Here is a 17,920-nt window from a genome sequence, read left to right as displayed (position 1 = left end):
TTGATTCTCGTGGAGGCGGGGATACGTAGGCTTCTTTGGATGAATACCAGACCATCCGAGGACTCGGGCTAATCATTTAGAGTCTTAGGATTTGTTGTGTAGTCATCGTATGTTCTGATGTGTTTTCTTACTTTCTTGTACTGATCCTATACCTTTAGCTATAGCTTGCATGTGTTTGCACATCAGAATTTAGACACCCATTAGGCATGTCACTCATAACCTAGCTATGCTTAGGTGACACACCTTTCATTTTATTTTATATGTGTTTATGATTTTTTATCCTCAGGAAATGCATGCTTAGGTAGACGACTCCTGAGGATTATTCCCATTTCACATGATTTTTACCCAAACTTCTTTGGAGTTAATAATAAATGGCATAAGAGACCAAGTGCTTGCACTCGGACGAATCGGGGGTGCTCTCAGACCTTCCCCATTCGTAACCAGGCACGAACCCATATATATTTCTGGTTATCCATGGTATACAGAGCATATTTTTGTTTAAAGGATCCATGGCCGTATACCGTGGATGGCGACTCTGAGTTTGTTTAGGTACGTTTCGAGTCTGGACTTATTCCCGAATCGAAAGGTATCTCTTTTATATCGCCACTCGTGCTATGCTATGAGGGTGGCATCCGTTTTGAGAGTTCCTTGGTAGAGCTCTCTACACACGTGGATGATCCAGAGGGTGCTAGGGATTCGTTCCCTCGCCTATCTCGGATCGGGGTCCACAGGCTGGCGACTCTGCTGGGGATGTTCTTGAAACGTTGCCTAACTCTGTTAAAATGCCATTTGTTGCTAACTTTGAAGAATTTTGGGCTAAAATCATTATAAATGGGAATTTAATCGCTTAGAATCCAGGAGCACCAAGTAGGTGTTTAAAACAAGGGATTCACACACTGCACATCATACATCATTTTGTTTTTCTTTTTTCTTTTATTGATTTTATTATTATTGGCTCCACGGGATAGATATAATGCGTGCCTCATGGGATATCACTATCCAGACGGTGCTGTTGTATCTATTACCAAGCTATGCGCCGGTGCTGCAGCCGTAAACACTAGGCGTACTTGTGTTTACAGCAGCCGTTGAGCAATGAAGCATACTATGTATAACACTAGGCGTACTTGTGTTATACATTTTAAGTATGGATCATAAGCATAGTACCCGATATATTGAGTCCGGAGCTCTACTTTCATTTTACATATATTATGTACATGGATATATTTGTTGATTTAATAAAACCCAATTAGGATCTGCATGTGCTTATATATATATTGCATTCATATAAGGACGAACATGTGTTGCTTACACTTGTTGGAGCCTAGATTTAGGGGCCTTATCCTATTTTTAGACTAGGGTAGCTCACATTATGTGGCTACAGACGCAGTCCTAGTGCACTCACCTGTCTGTCAGGAGTCGAGACTCTCTCGACTCCGCTAGATTAGACTAGGGATGGTGCCCCTGGTTAGGGTGTATATATGTATATGTACTTATTTATATTGATTATTAGTTTAGGGCTTTCGTATTTGATGAAGGTTCCTTATCTAATTCAAATCAATTATATCAATCCAATTTTTCGGATTTAGACCTAGCCTATGGCTCTTTCTCTGTCACTTTCGTGGCCGTGGTTTATCTTTTGATCCATTGGTTACATTCCACTTGTAAATCCATTGGTTACATTCCACCTGTATATCCATTGGTTAGGATTTACTTTTTTTTATAGAGATTCTTTGTACATAAAAATTATTTGAATGTTCATCTTTCATTCAGATTTTAGATCCGGTCCTTGACCCTACTTTTGTCATTCTTATGGCCATGGTCTATCATATGAGCCATTGATTATCCATTTGATCTATGTTTTTCCGTCCTTCACTTTGTACTCTTGTATCATACTGTGATCATTAATGGATTGGTTATGTCTTGCCCATCTATCCCATGAGTGCATGATTAATGCTGAGATCAAAACCTATTTAGATTAAGGGTGTTTATCGGTCTTGACTCTTTCATACCCGAAAGAAAAGAAGTCATACCCGAAGAAAATTTAAAGGAGTTGACTGAGGATTTCTTTGAGACTCAGTTTACTTAGATCATGTCATCATTCTTTGATATTTTGACTTGAAGTACCAACAGATATGCTCAAGATTGCTCTTATTTTTATTTGTTCAGGATTCTTATCTCATGACTGTTGATCTAGTGTGTGCGCTTCCAAGTCAAGAGTCTATGTTCAACAAAAGACCATTCCTCCAAAAGACTAACCACTTTCAAACACATTTGATCAAGGCAGTCTATTGCTTCCTCTACATTGTCAATATATCCTTTCGTTGCCTCATTTAACCTAAACCTTGTGGAGTTGCCTTTTCTAAGATTCCTACTCCGGGATCGAACTCTATAGTTATCATTATCATGGAGTAAGGCATGCTACCTGTGAACCTCCAGTGCTAGTTCATTACTTTTAAAGAAGTGTCTTGTATTTTGAGAGTCTGTCTTTTGTTGAATAGATGCCAATTCTCATTTCGAAGTTGGCAAGTCAAGTTGTGCCAATATTAGTCTTGAATGTATTGAGTTCATTAGTCTTTTCATTGAGTCAATGTTTAGTCCTTTTGAGGCTTGTCAGAAAAAAAATGTCATGTTTGTCATTGTTGTTCATTCAGAGTCAGTGTTTTGACCTTTGTTAAATACAATGTAGAGTCCATTGAGACGCGTCAAAAAGTCATCAATGTACTTGAAATTTTTGTTGAAATAAAGATTTGATTCCAGCATTATCAGTATTCTTTTGATTCACTCTTAGATCTAATGTTTAAATGACTAAAGACACCCTCCTCAGATGAGAATGCAGACGAAATTCCCTTCGAGATCTGAAACATGATCAAACGAGAGGAAGAGCGTCTAGCATAGCCGCTTAAAGAGGAAATCGAAGCTATTGATAGTGGTATTGAAATCCAAAACTCAGGAAAGATGGATTGGCAAAACTTTATCTCCCGAGGAGTGCGAAGAATTGATAAACCTATTTAGAAAGGTTCATGGTAGTTTTGCTTGATCCTATAAGGATAAACCGGGTGAATGCCAGGGTATGGTGCAAAGCAAGACTCCATATGTTTGAAACATCGGGTCAAAGAGCAAAACTCAAGAGAGATGGACATCAGACATCCTATGGAGCTGATGAAGAAGTGAGAGAAGACTTTCTTAAATGAAGTCATAGATTTGAGCCCTAAAAGAACAATTGGGCTGTGTATTTTCATTATGATTCTGACGTGGAATATTTCAAGAAAAACATGACATTTTTAATGTTTAGAAAATGAGAGAAAGACAAAGAGAAGGGAATGTGTCCATATGACAATTCTTTTGGAATATCAAAGACCCAGATGATGGAGTCAATGAGATAGATCGCATATGAGAATCGTCTTCACTATTTGGAAACAACTGAAAGTTGAAGAATCTTGAGCATAAATTCAAGATCTCGAGAAGAGAATGGAGCACTGTGGTTAAAGTCTTGCCAGAAAACCGCCAGACTCCTCGATAAAAATATTCAAAGTCTTTGAACCTTAAGCAAAAGAGCTTGTGCACCAAAACACCAGGAGGTCATCCTTGGACGTTTGAGCCTTTATAGCCAAAATCCTAACATTTAAAAATTCGTTTGTAAACCCTTTGGGCCAAAAATTCAAATCAAACCATTTTTTTTCTAACCACATTATAAACCAGGGGCATTTTTTTTATGAGTTTGAACTACGTTACGACCTAATCCTCACCTCTTCAGGGGTACGTAGGCAGTCTGATTAATTCAGATTCGGTCAACCTTGGGGATAAGAGCTAAATCATTCCCCTTTTAAAATTTTGAAGCTTAAAAGCTAAACCATTCTTTGTAAACCCCAAAGCGAACTACGCGGACCTGATCCTCCATTTTTGGGGTACGTAGGTAGTCTGGCAAGACCAGATTCGGTCCAAATCGTTTGAACTTTTGATATCTAACCCTTTTGAACCCAAGCTCACCTAGAAAGTCCTTCTGGTGAAACAAGCAAAGGTTCAAGGCGAATGAAAAAAAAATAGAAAGAAAAGAAAAGAAAAGAACGAGAGTCTGAAGACCTGCTAGGTTGAAAACCCGAAAGGGCGGCCTAGAGAAAAGTGAGAACCATTTTCTTGCTAAGTCGATAACCAAATGAGCTGGCTTATGCAAAATGAGGGTAGCGATCTACTGGATTGAAAAATTGAAGAGGCAATCCAGTCGAGGAGTAGACTTCCCACAAGAAGTGAGCTGATAAGACATGGAAGGAGTTCTTGGTTGTGGAGAACTATGATGTTTGAATAGTGTGAGAATTCCAGGCAAAAGCTAAGGCAAATGGTTTGCTAGACCAGAAACCTGGAATGTAATAATCATGAGTTCCCACCAGAGGAGACTCGAAGAGATGAAGAAGCAATCACTACACATGGCAGTATCTTGGAATCCGATTAGTGTCAGTGAGACTTACTTTGACACCTTTCTAAACTAGGGGCATTAAGACTAAGCAATCCGAATGGGGTAATAACCATGACGGAAATCCTGATGGAGGAAATTAGTGCCTCTTGACATGGTTTTCGAAAGTATTTTAAGGGTGGCTAGCCTTACCATAACAAAATAACACATCAGATCTAAGGGTGAATCGAAAGTGAGTCAAGTCCCTTGAATAATCTGCATCTTCTTTGTTGAGTCCTTAGAAGTCTGTTTTTCATTGATATTCATTTTCTTTTAAAGTCCATAGTGTATGGCACTGGAAAAAGTGGGTGTATACCTTCTGAAATGCGAAGAAAATTCAAAGTAGATCCTGGTTTATAAATCAAGGAAGAGGCAAGTCACATTTTGTTCAAACTTGTCAGAGACATCAAAGCCTCAAACATTGAGCAAAAGGAAGAATGTTTACATTCAGCCTTTGTGGAGATGGTTTTACCACTATACCAAAGAAAGAACCCATGCAAATTTAAATTTTCCTACATACCTTGGTTCTGCCTTCTTAAGACCTTGTCATGGAAGCACATCATACTAGGGGCATCTTTTATGACTTGCGTCATAAAAGATATTAAACAATGATAATTGGGATATCTATTCTTACCAAATAGAGACGACAGAAGCTTGAACACTCTTTGAGTTGAATTCTTTGATTAAATTGTTTCTTTTGGAGTCAAAGTTTCAGAAACTTCAATTCCCAGCGGAGTCTAGAACCTACTCTTACAATCTTCAAACCTCAGCAAAATGCTTCTCACATGTTAAAGAGAGTCATTACCCAAAAAACTCTCATCAATCTATTTGAGTTTTGCTTTCAGCAAAGATCATGCACTCTTAATTACTCTCGACAAGAGATAACTAATCCATTAGTGAAATCAATCAAAGTTGTCAATTTTTTCAATCACTTCTTTTGAGTTTTTAATAAGGATAGAAATTGACAGCTCTGTGCTTCGGAGTTTGTCATTTCTTCCATCTTTTGAGTTTTAAATAAGGATAGAAATTGACAACTCTGTGCTTCGGAGTTTGCCTTTTCTTCCATCTTTTGAGTTTTTAATAAGGATAGGAACTGACGGTTCTGTGCTTCGGAGTCGTTTTTTTTTTCTTCCATCGTTTTTGACAAGTTTTCAATAAAGTTAGAAAATTACTGGAGTCCGTATTGCGAGGTTTGGTCTTTTTCTTCAGTTTTCGAAAAAAGAAAAAACTTTTTGAGCGTTTAGTTTGTACTTGCTTTGGTAAAGACTCTTTGAGTGTTTGGTTTATACGTGTTTTGGTAAATTTTCAAAAAAAAAAAAAAAAAAAAAAAAAAAAAACTCTCTGAGTGTTTAGTTTTTATACTTGTTTTAGTGAAGTTTTTTATACAACGATATAAAAAAAAAACTCTTTGAGTGTTTGGTTTTGTATTTGTACGGAGCTGGTTTATGCGGCACTATATAAATCAAGGATGATCCGTAATGTGTCGCTACCTAACTGGTTAGGAGTCAGGCATATCTGCGAAGAGGTTCATATGAAAATGGTTTGTGCAGAATCCTATGAATCTGGATTTACATGGAGCTGGTTTATGCGGCACCATATAAATCTTAGGTGATTCGCTACCTTGAAAGAGAGGAGTCAGAGTTATCTTGATAGCTAAACAAATGGATTTTCAGCAATGGTCTGTATAGCTATCACCCTGGTCTTTGACCTAATTGATAATAATAATAAAAACTCTTTGAGTGTTTGGTTTTGTGTTTAGTTTTGGTATATCTGTGAAGGGTTCATATGGAACTGGTTTATGCAGAACCATACGAATCTGGATTTACCTAGAGCTGGTTTATGTGGCAATATATTTTGTTTTGGAAAAGGTTTTGATATCTCATATATAAATAAAAAAAAACTCTTTGAGTGTTTGGTTTTGTGTTTTGTTTCGGTATATCTGTGAAAGGTTCATATGGAACTGGTTTATGCAGAACCATACGAATCTGGATTTACCTAGAGCTGGTTTATGTGGCACTATATTTTGTTTTGGAAAAGGTTTTGATATCTCATATATAAAAAAAAAAAACTCTTTGAGTGTTTGGTTTTGTGTTTTGTTTCGGTATATCTGTGAAAGGTTCATATGGAACTGGTTTATGCAGAACCATACGAATCTGGATTTACCTAGAGCTGGTTTATGTGGCAATATATTTTGTTTTGGAAAAGGTTTTGATATCTCATATATAAAAAAAAACTCTTTGAGTGTTTGGTTTTGTGTTTTGTTTCGGTATATCTGTGAAAGGTTCATATGGAACTGGTTTATGCAGAACCATACGAATCTGGATTTACCTAGAGCTGGTTTATGCGGCACTACATTTTGTTTTGGAAAAGGTTTTGATATCTCATATATAAAAAAAAAAACTCCTTGAGTGTTTGGTTTTGTGTTTTGTTTCGGTATATCTGTGAAAGGTTCATATGGAACTGGTTTATGCAGAACCATACGAATCTGGATTTACCTAGAGCTGGTTTATGTGGCACTATATTTTGTTTGGAAAAGGTTTTGATATCTCATATATATAAAAAAAAACTCTTTGAGTGTTTGGTTTTGTGTTTTGTTTCGGTATATCTGTGAAAGGTTCATATGGAACTGGTTTATGCAGAACCATACGAATATGGATTTACCTAGAGCTGGTTTATGTGGCACTATATTTTGTTTTGGAAAAAGTTTTGATATCTCATATAAAAAAAAAAACTCTTTGAGTGTTTGGTTTTGTGTTTTGTTTCGGTATATCTGTGAAAGGTTCATATGGATCTGGTTTTTGCAGAACCGTAGGAATCTGGATTTATATGAAGCTGGTTTATGCAGCACCCCACTTTTGAAAAGAAAATCTTCGGATGTTTGGTTTTGTAATATCTGTGAAGGATTCATATGGATCTGGTTTTTGCAGAACCTTACGAATCTGGATTTTTATGAAGCTGGTTTATGCAGCACCCCACTTTTGAAAAGAAAATCATTGGATGTTTGGTTTTGTAATATCTGTGAAGGGTTCATATGGATCTGGTTTTTGCGGAACCATAAGAATCTGGATTTGTAAGGAGCTGGTTTATGCAGCACCACACTTTAAAAAAAAATCTTTGGATGTTTGGTTTTGTAATATCTGTGAAGGGTTCATATGGATCTGGTTTTTGCGGAACCATAAGAATCTGGATTTGTAAGGAGCTGGTTTATGCAGCACCGCATAGTAAAAAAAAACTCTTTTAGTGTTTGGTTTTATGCTTGTTTTTGAATATCTGTGAAAGGTTCATATGGATCTGGTTTGTCCAGAACCATACGAATTTGGATTTCCATGGAGCTGGTTTATGCGGTACCATATAAAAAAAAAATTCTTTGAGTGTTTAGATTTTATATTTGTTTTGAGAAGGTCTTGATATAAAAATCTTAGAGTGTTTGTGATTTGTGTTTGTTTGTTTAGTTGAGTTATGAGCGTTGGAGAGAGGCTATCTCTTTGAGATGTCATGGTTATTTTTTTTATTTTTTTTAGGGTTAGTGAGAGATCATTTCCCTATTTGTTTTGAGTCTTGTAGTGTCTTTTTGTGGTTTTACTTTTGTGGATATCATCTTTGAACCGAAAAACTCAAAAATTACTTTGTTTCGTTTTCGGGTCGATCAAAATGAGTTGTCTGTTCAGCTTTGGCATTCACGCGACAAGCACGCTCTGCCAAAGAGGGGCATCTGTAGACACCCCATTTTGACCGAACCCTAATTAGGTGCGTTTAATCAAAACCCAATCAATTAGGTAAACTAAAGTCCCAAATCTTACCCTAGGGTAGTTTAAGATCCTAGGAAGGTCTCTTTAAAATTTCGTTTAAATCCGTCGCAGTTTGCCTAGCGAACGAGTTTAGTTCGTGAGCGTAGTGTAAGATAGTGTCGCAGAAGGGGTGTGCATTATCCTGACCAGGAGGTGACCTGTTGGGAATAAAACAAGGGTAATTTGTTGCAGGAAGGTGTCTTGGGGCAGCTAATAGAGCTCGAATTTATTCTCCTAATTTTCATTTAGCTTTTTTTTTCCATGGACCACCTCTTTTAACCAAGGCCAGGTTAAAATGTATTTAGAGGAGGGTTGTCCAAGTTATATATTAGGGGTAAAGAATTATGCAAATTTTCTATAAATAAGAGGTGCCTTGCTCATTTTCAAAGAGGACTTTTCTTTTTCGTTAGAAACTTGCAGAGAGAGAAGCAGAGAGCTGGAAAAAAAAATTTCATGAAACCTAGCTACTTTTTCTTCTTCTCCGGTGCGATCATCACTAGATTCTGATCAATTTTCGGCGAAAATTGCAAACCTCCGATCACTATTCATCTTTCCTCTTCAATCATCTCATCCACCATAACTACATCTTCATCTTCGTATCTCTGAAACCCTAGGTTCGGAACCCTAATCTTGATTTTTTCTCCGATCCTCTTCAATCATCTCCGGCCATGTTCTCCGGTTAAAATCCGATTGGATCCTCATGTCCCGATTCTAAAATTTGATCCTCGCTAAATCGCAGAGAAGCCTCCATTTTCTAAAAAAAAATCTCAAATCTGAGAAAAGAGAAAACAGAGAGAGAGAGCAAGGTAGGAGGAGGGATTTTCATTCTCATGAGAATCTGAGAGAGATAAACCAGATTTTTTCTTTCTCCGATCAATTCGTATTTTCCGGCAAGATTTCGTCTGGATCTGACCGGAATCCGGTCAAATCTCTGTCAATTCCATCACAGATTACCTTCTTCTTCTTCTCAGCTTTCGGATTTCACCTTTGAAATCTTATTTCTGAAATCCTAACCCTCGATCTAATCCTTTTCTTCTCTAATAATACTTTTCCGATCGTCTTCCCTGGTATGATTGCCGGATTCCGACCTAACTCCGGCTTATTTCTCAGCCAAATCTTGTTTTCATTTGATTCGTTTCGTCCTTTACCCTAAGCCTACATTGAAACCTTAGATCTACAGTCTAAAACTCTAGATCCAACCGTAGAAACCTAAGATCGGCTCTTCTCTTGCCCTGTAAACTTCAGATCTGAGAATAGAGAAGAAGAATTTTGTCAAAATTGGTAAAAAGCAGAAGAAGAGGTAAATATGGTTTCCTTTGTATTTCTTTAAATCATTGAATGCTATAGTTGTTTAAAGGAATGGATTCACTGATTCGTTTTGGTTGGCAAATTTGTGTATAGACTGTGTCTTAAGCTTTTGATTTGATTATTTGCTTATTGTGTATTCAATGATCTGTGTTGTGAAAGTTTGGTTTTAGTTTTTATTTGATTCTCTAAAAGTTCATCAGGAGTACCTGTTGGAAGATTTTGGAAACTCTTTTCAAGTATATCAATAATTTTTCTCTTTTATGCTAGATTAGATATCATAAGATTGCATTTCCCTTGGATCTCAAGATAGACTTTTATTGCTAATGATAATTCATGTTCTAAATCCATGTGGTAATTATTTACTGTTGGATATGTGGATGGGATTTTGTGATCTGTGAGATTCCCTTAATAGTAGCAGGCTGTAGCTCCATTTGAAAAAGTTGTTAAAGTCACTCACAATTTAATAATCCGTCACTGATTATTCGTTTCAAGTGTATGATTATGCCCAGTTTTTACATTAAATTTATCCAGATTTCAGCCCATGTTTTGGTCTCAGTTTTGCTCATATTTCTGCCCTGTTTTGTCACAGATTTATCTCATTTTTCTGCACAAGGTTCTGCCCATATTTCTGTCCATGTTGCAGCCTTTGTTTCACCCCATAACAGCCCCTGTTTCACCTCATAAGTCAGCTCCTGTTTTGCACTAAATTTTGTCTACAAGTCAGCCTCATTTTAAGCACATTTCAGCCCTCATTTTAGTCCCTGTTTATGCACATGTTCATTCATGATTCAGCCCATTTTTAAGCACAATTCAGCCATCATTTTTAAGCACATTGCTGCCCCTGTGTTTAGTACAGATTCGGTCCATGTTGCTGTCCCAGTTTTGGCACAAATCTGTCCCTATATTCAGCCATGTTTAGCATAAAAATCTGTTCACAACTCACCCCTGTTTTAGCACAAATTCTGTCCCCAGTTCAGTCCATGTTGCTGCCCCTGTTTTGGCATAAATTCATTCCATGTTTCAATCCCAGTTTTTGGCACAAATCTGTCCCATGGTTTAGCCTGAGTTTTATGCACATTTTGAGCCCACAATTCAGCCCCGTTTTACACACAATTCAATCAATGCTATGCTGCAATCAAAATCCAGAGTCATTGGCGTAGTTATGTGATTAGAAGAGACTTTCTGTTTCAACGTAAAACAATCATAAAAATTCAGAGTGGATTGCGATGTCAAAGATGTTTAAAGGTAATCAAGCAACTTGCAGCTATTAAAATTCAATAGTTAGCCAGGGGGCAGATTGCTCGAAAAAGGCTACTAGGTTCTTCTAAGTATTGCTCAAGCAGTTTGCATCGGGGTTTCTTGGATCCGATCAGCGGCACGAACATTCAGAGCTATGAATTGAAAATATTACTACATTCTGTTTTGAAACTGCAGAGGTGGTGGACGAGAGTTTTGTTACTCAATTTAAGAACTAGTTCAGCCATCATAATTCAATCTCATTTTCGTGGATGTGTTGCTCGTTGTGAAGCTTATAGAATGAGGCATCACATTGTCATACCAAGTCACTGGCGTGATTGGTTGATAAGGAGAGACTTTCTGCATCAAAGAGAAGCAGTAATAAAGATTCAGAGTGTTCTCCAAAGTGTAAAATGCTGTGAATCATTTAAGCAATGCAGGCAAGCTGTAGTTGAGATTCAAAGGTTTGCCAGGGGCCAAATTGTTCGAAAAAGGCTATTAGGTTCTTCTTCCCTTCGCTCAGATATACGTTTTGGCTTCCGAAATCAAAGTGGGATGAGCTGCACCCAGAGCCTTGAAATGAAAATTTTGCTGAATTCAGTTTCAAAACTGCAGAGGTGGTGGAAAAGAGTTTTATTACTCAGGTCCAAAGAAGACTCAGCAATCATTATTCAATCTCATGTTCGAGGATGGATTGCACGCCGTAAAGCTAGCCGAGAGAGGCACCGCGTTGTTGTGATCCAGTCATACTGGAAAGGTTACCTTGCACGAAAAGGATCCAGAAAACAGTTGGAGGATTTGCGGTCTAGGGTTAAAAAGTCTTCAGCAAATGTAGATAATAGCAAGAGACTTATGAGCCGTCTTGTGGCTGCACTATCAGAACTATTAAGCAAGAAAAGTGTTAGAAGTATCCTTTATACTTGTGCAACATTGGATATGGCTACTGAGCATTCCCAGAAATGCTGTGAAACACTTGTCTCGGCAGGGGCAATTGAAACTTTGATGAAGCTAATCCCTTCACTCAACCATAACCTTCCTGATCAAGAAGTTCTAAGACATGCACTCTCTACTCTTAGAAACCTTGTCCGTTATCCTCATTTGGCTGGGGTGCTGATCAATACTCATGGATCTGTTGAAGTAATCTTTCGAGAGATGCTAAGGAACAAGGAGGAAGGATACTTCATTTCCTTAGAGCTTCTGCAGAAGTTATGTGCGACACAGAAAGGCATTGATGCCATACGTAAATTACCCTCCCACGTAAAAAGGCTATGCAATCTTGCTGAGGATCTTGAAAGGAGGGCAAGCATGGAGAAACGGAATGCTCGTCTACCTGTGGTCGCAAAGAATATCGATGAAGGCGTTAGCCTAAGCCCATCTTATAGGGGACTTACCTAGTCCTAAAAGTAATCCCCTCTCCCATTTAGTAGACTTTCTCAGTCTTTCAGACGCCCATAGACATTAGTAGCCCCTTCATTGCAAGAGGGCGATGAAGGCGCTAGCCCAAGCCCATCCTTAGAGGACTCGCTCAATCCAAGTAGCGCTCCCCTCTTTTGTTTAGTAGGCCTACCCACCTTTTGAATTTCTTTTAACTATTTTTTTTTTTAAAAGAACCCTTCTCTGGGCAATGATAAGGTTACTTGGAGCCCATCTTTGTGTTTTATGGCTCACAGAGTTTTTGCACTTGAATCTACATAAGTTGATACCCTTGTTACGCACTAAATTTTTTACAAATTGGGAATATTATTGAATATATTGAAGATTTAACACTTCTCTTATATTAAGCATTTGAGTTAGGTTTTGAAGAAGGTAATAAATGGATTATTCAGGTGAGACTATCTTGAAGCTTATGATATTTATTTCTCTTTTATTTAAATAAATTGTTTTAAGAAAGAAGGAGATCAGATGACTACTCTATTCGATATTATCGACATGAGTACTGTCTGATTTCAAGGCAGGATTAGAAATATTATCATGTGTATTATGATATCAGATGATTACTTTAGCATCATCTCATTTCATCCCCATATTGGGGTGGTGTTTGTGTTTGGGCATAGAAGTGTTTAATATTATTTTTGCTTTATTGGGCTATCCAGCGGCTGGTCTGGACTAATTAATGTTGTTTATCATTTTATGATTGCTACAGGTTGTGCATTCTTTAGTTGTAGATCATATTTTGCTGATATTTGATTTGTTTTTATAATAATTGATTGAAAATTTGAGATTATCTGGTATCCTTTTTCCTCTCTTTTTGGATAGACTAGCACAGTCTTTTGGGTTTCTGATTAGATTTCTTTAGATACTATAACCTGTACTAGGAGACATACTCCGTCTCGTTAGGCAATCCTCTTTTAGAGGCACGCCTCATTTTTAGCTTAACCTCAAGGAGGTTGCTTAGATTTTGATAAATGGTTTACCCATAGGAGGCATGCCTTGCCTCATTTAAGAGAGTCTTTGACTCATTTGTTTGTGTGATGTTGTTGTCAGTGGAGTCTTTGACTTGTGTTTCCATCTCTTTTAGGGAGTCTTTGACTCGTCTATCCTTTAATTGTTATCAGTGGAGTCTTTGACTCGTGTTTCCATCGCTATTAGAGAGTCATTGACTCATTTGTACCCTTCTTTAATATTTTTAGTTAGGAGTTTCTCATTTAGAGTTGTTGATTACTTCGCTTTGATTAGAGACTAACTCAGTCTTATTAGATCTTTGCTTGCTTGGGGTCTTGGATCGTTTTCTCTCTTCTTGGGACTCTTGTTTGGTTGTTGTGGATCGTCTCTTTGAGATCTTTGTGGCTTGTTTGGGGTTTCCCCTTTTTGCTTTAGGGCTTTGCCCTAGTTTATGGTTATGCTTGTTTGTTCTCTGTAAGAGTGAGTTCATCTAAAGATCCAAAAGCATTGGAATATTTTAAAATCTAAAAACATCAGAAATTTTAAAATTCATAAACATCGAAATCATTAAAAATCTCAAAAACATTAAAAACTTAAAACATAAAAAATAGTTGATTTGCTGTAAGTGTTTGGTAGTAGAGAGTTCGTTTCGAACTACGTTGGCTTGATCCTCTTTCACGAGGTACGTAGCGCAGCTCGGGATTTATATCCCAAGTCCAGCCAAATTTTTGCAAATAATATTTTAAATCTTTTTGAATAAGCAATCTTTAAAACCCTGTTTTCAAAAGATCTTCCTCTAGAGTTAGGAGTTTCTCCTAGATAGAGAGTTTTAGAGTTAGGATTTTCTTTTGTTAGGTTGCTTGATTGTTTGTTTGTTGTGTGTTTGTTTTAGAGTTAGGGGTCTGTCCTAGAGTTATAGGAGCGCCTCCGTCCGGTCAGCTGGCGATCCACATCGCCGACTGATGACTAGCATAGGATGCGTTAGTCCACCCTTTGTTTTCCTTAGGAAACGCAGCCTAGTTACACATAGGTTGTAGGAACCACTTGCATTAGCCTAGGGCTAACATGCATTTAGTTATGGCATATAGGGTGTCCTAAAATCCACAATTCACTGAAATTTAAATAATTGTACAAGAAACTTTAATAACTAGTCCGGTCTTTTAGATCGAGTCTAAGATAGAGGTCTATGTGTCTTAGACATCATAGCTTAGAATAGGCGCGAAGAACTACGTTGCCTTGATTCTCGTGGAGGCGGGGATACGTAGGCTTCTTTGGATGAATATCAGACCATCCGAGGACTCGGGCTAATAATTTAGAGTCTTAGGATTTGTTGTTTTGTTATATTGTGTGTTTTGATGTGTTTTCTTACTTTATCGTACTGATCCTATACCTTTAGCTATAGCTTGCATGTGTATGTTCACCAGAACTTAGACCCCCATTAGGCAGGTCACTTATAACCTAGCTTTGCTTAGGTGACACATTTTTTTTTCATTTCATTTTGTGTATGTTTATTTCTTTATCCTCAGGAAATGCATGCTTAGGTAGACGATTCCTGAGAATTGTTCCTATTTCATATGATTTTTGCCCGAAACTCTTTAAATTTAATAATAAATGGCATAAGAGACCAAGTGTTTGCACTCGGACGAATTGGGGGTGCTCTCAGACCTTCTCCATTCATAATCAGGCACGAACCCATATATATTTCTGGTTATCCATGGTATACAGAGCATATTTTTGTTTAAAGGATCCATGGCCGTATACCGTGGATGGCGACTCTGAGTTTGTTTAGGTACGTTTTGAATCCGGACTTGTTCCCGAATCGAAAGGTATCTCTTTTATATCGCCACTCGTGCTATGCTATGAGGGTGGCATCCGTTTTGAGAGTTCCTTGGTAGAGCTCTCCTTCACACGTGGATGATCCTAGAGGCCGCTGGGGGCTCGTCCCCCACTTCTCTCTCGGATCAGGGTCCACAGTCCAATGGGGTGAAAACATCATTTTCCGTTGGAAATGAGTAGGCTTTCCTTTGTGGGACTTGGATTATGCTCTTATCTTGAATTGAAAAGACCAAGATCCAATGCACACATGGCATATGGAATATGCTCTTATCTTGAATGGAAAAGACCATGATCCAATGCAGACACGGCATATGTGTCAGATGATTGGGGCCTTTGATAAGATGAGTCATCATTTTGATGATTAAGCTGGGTTAGGCAAAACCCCCACCAGATATATTAAAAGAAAAGGAGAAATATAGAGAACGGGCCACCAAGGACCTAACTTAGCATGCTGCTGCAAGCCACCAAGGGCTAATGAAAAATAACAATATACAAGCTACAGGAGATCACCAATCCTAAACAGAGAAATACATATAAGAGGATTGTGCAGACAACAAATTCACTGAGGCTTTCGAAAGTAAATCATCCTTCTCTTGGAATGTCTTTTTAACATGTTTGACCAAAGTCTAGGCATCAAAAGGTTCTGAAGCGGTGTTTGGACTTTGGACATTTTAGGTCGTCAAGTAAGTGATTTTCCACCTTCTCTAGCTCATTTCAACAAAATGTTTTAAAATAACTTTAAAAAACTCTTACAATTAAATAATGTTTGAATCTCATTTGATCAATGCAATATTTTTAAATACATTTTTTGAATCAAGTACGCAAAGAAGGTGGGATCAGGTACAACATGCTAGACTTGTACCAACCAACAACGTTTAGGACCTCATCTTCATAGCCATTGCAGTTGGTCCATGTCATATAATCACAGTTGGTCCATGTCATATAATGATTCTCGTCTTAAAATATATTTGAGGAAATGGTTTGTGAGCAGCTGCTCAGATAAGCTTATCTGAGTAGAGCTCACAAACCATAGGGGGCCCACATTTTGGGGGTGATACTAAGCATTCATTTGTAAGGCCCCGTCATGGATGGAGTGTGTACTAGAAATCAGCTCCATTGGATCATCCTAACCCTTCCATTTGTGGAGCGAAAAAATGAGCAGATTTGTGGACAAACAGTATCTGCGAATTTTTCCCTCCACAAATGGACATCCTAAGATGATCCAATGGAGCTGATTTTTGGTACACACCCCATCCATGACGGGGCCTTCCAAATGAATGCTTAGGATCACCCCCAAAATGTGCCTCCCACTATGGTTTGTGAGGTCTGCTCAGATAAGCTTATGACAATAAGATAAGTAGTATTATTTAGGAACTAAACATTTAAATAAATACCATCAAAAGCCACCACCAACCTCAATTTATCTGTTAAAAAAGCCACCACCAGCAATGGAACAAGGCCAACATCAATCAAAGATGTCCGAACAGAGATCGACCAACAAAATGTACTTTATTGGGTACAAGATCAATCAAACTTCTAAATGCAATGTTTTGATTGATTTCTCAATATTTGGGAGACAATCTTTCGTTGACTAAAATCGCGTGGTTTGGACTGATTCAGGTCAAACCAAGTTGGACAGGCCGATTTAGTCCGCTTTTTGGAACATTAAACAAAAGGCAAATGGTAAAACATAGACTAATGTGTCAAATATGGCATCAAACCATAAAATAAATTATTAGCTACAAGAGAAATCGAGTTACTTAATACAAGAGAAAATAAAGCAATTGACCCTTCAAAAAATAAAGCAATTGCAAGCCATTAGTGACCTGCATAACCATTGCATATAATTGAATGTCAAAGATAAAAGGTAGACAGAGAATGTTGACTTTTTATGTGAAAAAAGTCTTTTTGTAATTCAAACTTACAATGGGGTGTTTTTAGTCATTATATGTATGCTTTTGGGCTTCTCATTCAAATTACTCGGGCTTCCCTCCAAAAAGACTAAAGTCATGAGAAAACTTTAGTCTTAGATGGGAAGTGTGAGAGGATGAGAGTGGCCATATATATACTTTCACTCTCTTAGCCTTGTGAATGAGCAAGAGGTCATGGGGATCCTACGCGCAAGGATCACCCACTTGGGTCCGGTGGGCTTTTGATTTTACCACACACGCGCGCCGCCCGGCCCGGTGCGGCTCGGCCGGCCGCGCGCGTGGACCTAAGGCTTTTCTTTTTTTATTATTTATTTTTTTCTTTTAAAGGTCAAGAATTTATTTATTTTGTTTTAACTCTTTTTTTCCGTTTGGGATTCCTTAATCGTGGTTTAGTGACCATTTGGAAAACGTCTCTCACGCACTAAAAGAGTGCGACGTTTCACCCTAACGTGTCGATTACCTTTCTATAAAATCGGTTTTAGAGAAAACAGAAAGATATCCTTGACGGATTCTTCTTCTGCTCTTTCTCTTATCTGGTTTTCTGCTCAAGGCTTTTGACAAATATAAGCGAGTTCTTAGGCATCTGGGCTGCGTGAGTGCACACTCCTGGAGCGAGAGTTGTTGTATCCTGGAGGCATACGCCGAGACGCCCATCTGCACCGTTGATTCATCATAATGGGGGCGAGATTTGCCTTAAAGACAGAGAAGATTCTTCGTGCCTCAACTCGATAAGTGATCTAACCATTTCTCCTTTTCTTTACAGATTATGATTACAGAAAATAGTATTATTGATCTCTGTCTTTAAGTTGTGAGGTTAATTTGTTATAAGGTATTCTCGAATCTTAAATTACAGATTTGCACATCAATTTTCTAACAGATAAATCATAAACCATCCAAGAAAGAAAAATATAAAAACTCTGTCTACCTCATCAAAGATAAGGAGAGGTTCAAAAGGGCATCTATAATGCTCTTTGCTTGTCAAGGCAAGGGAA

The sequence above is a fragment of the Tasmannia lanceolata genome, unplaced genomic scaffold (genome assembly GCF_043159265.1).
Source record: "Tasmannia lanceolata isolate RefF3 unplaced genomic scaffold, GAP_Taslan_0.1 ptg000020l, whole genome shotgun sequence".
Classification (NCBI taxonomy): domain Eukaryota; kingdom Viridiplantae; phylum Streptophyta; class Magnoliopsida; order Canellales; family Winteraceae; genus Tasmannia; species Tasmannia lanceolata.
The sequence above is the reverse complement of the archived record's forward strand: the minus strand, read 5'-3'. Positions refer to the sequence as shown.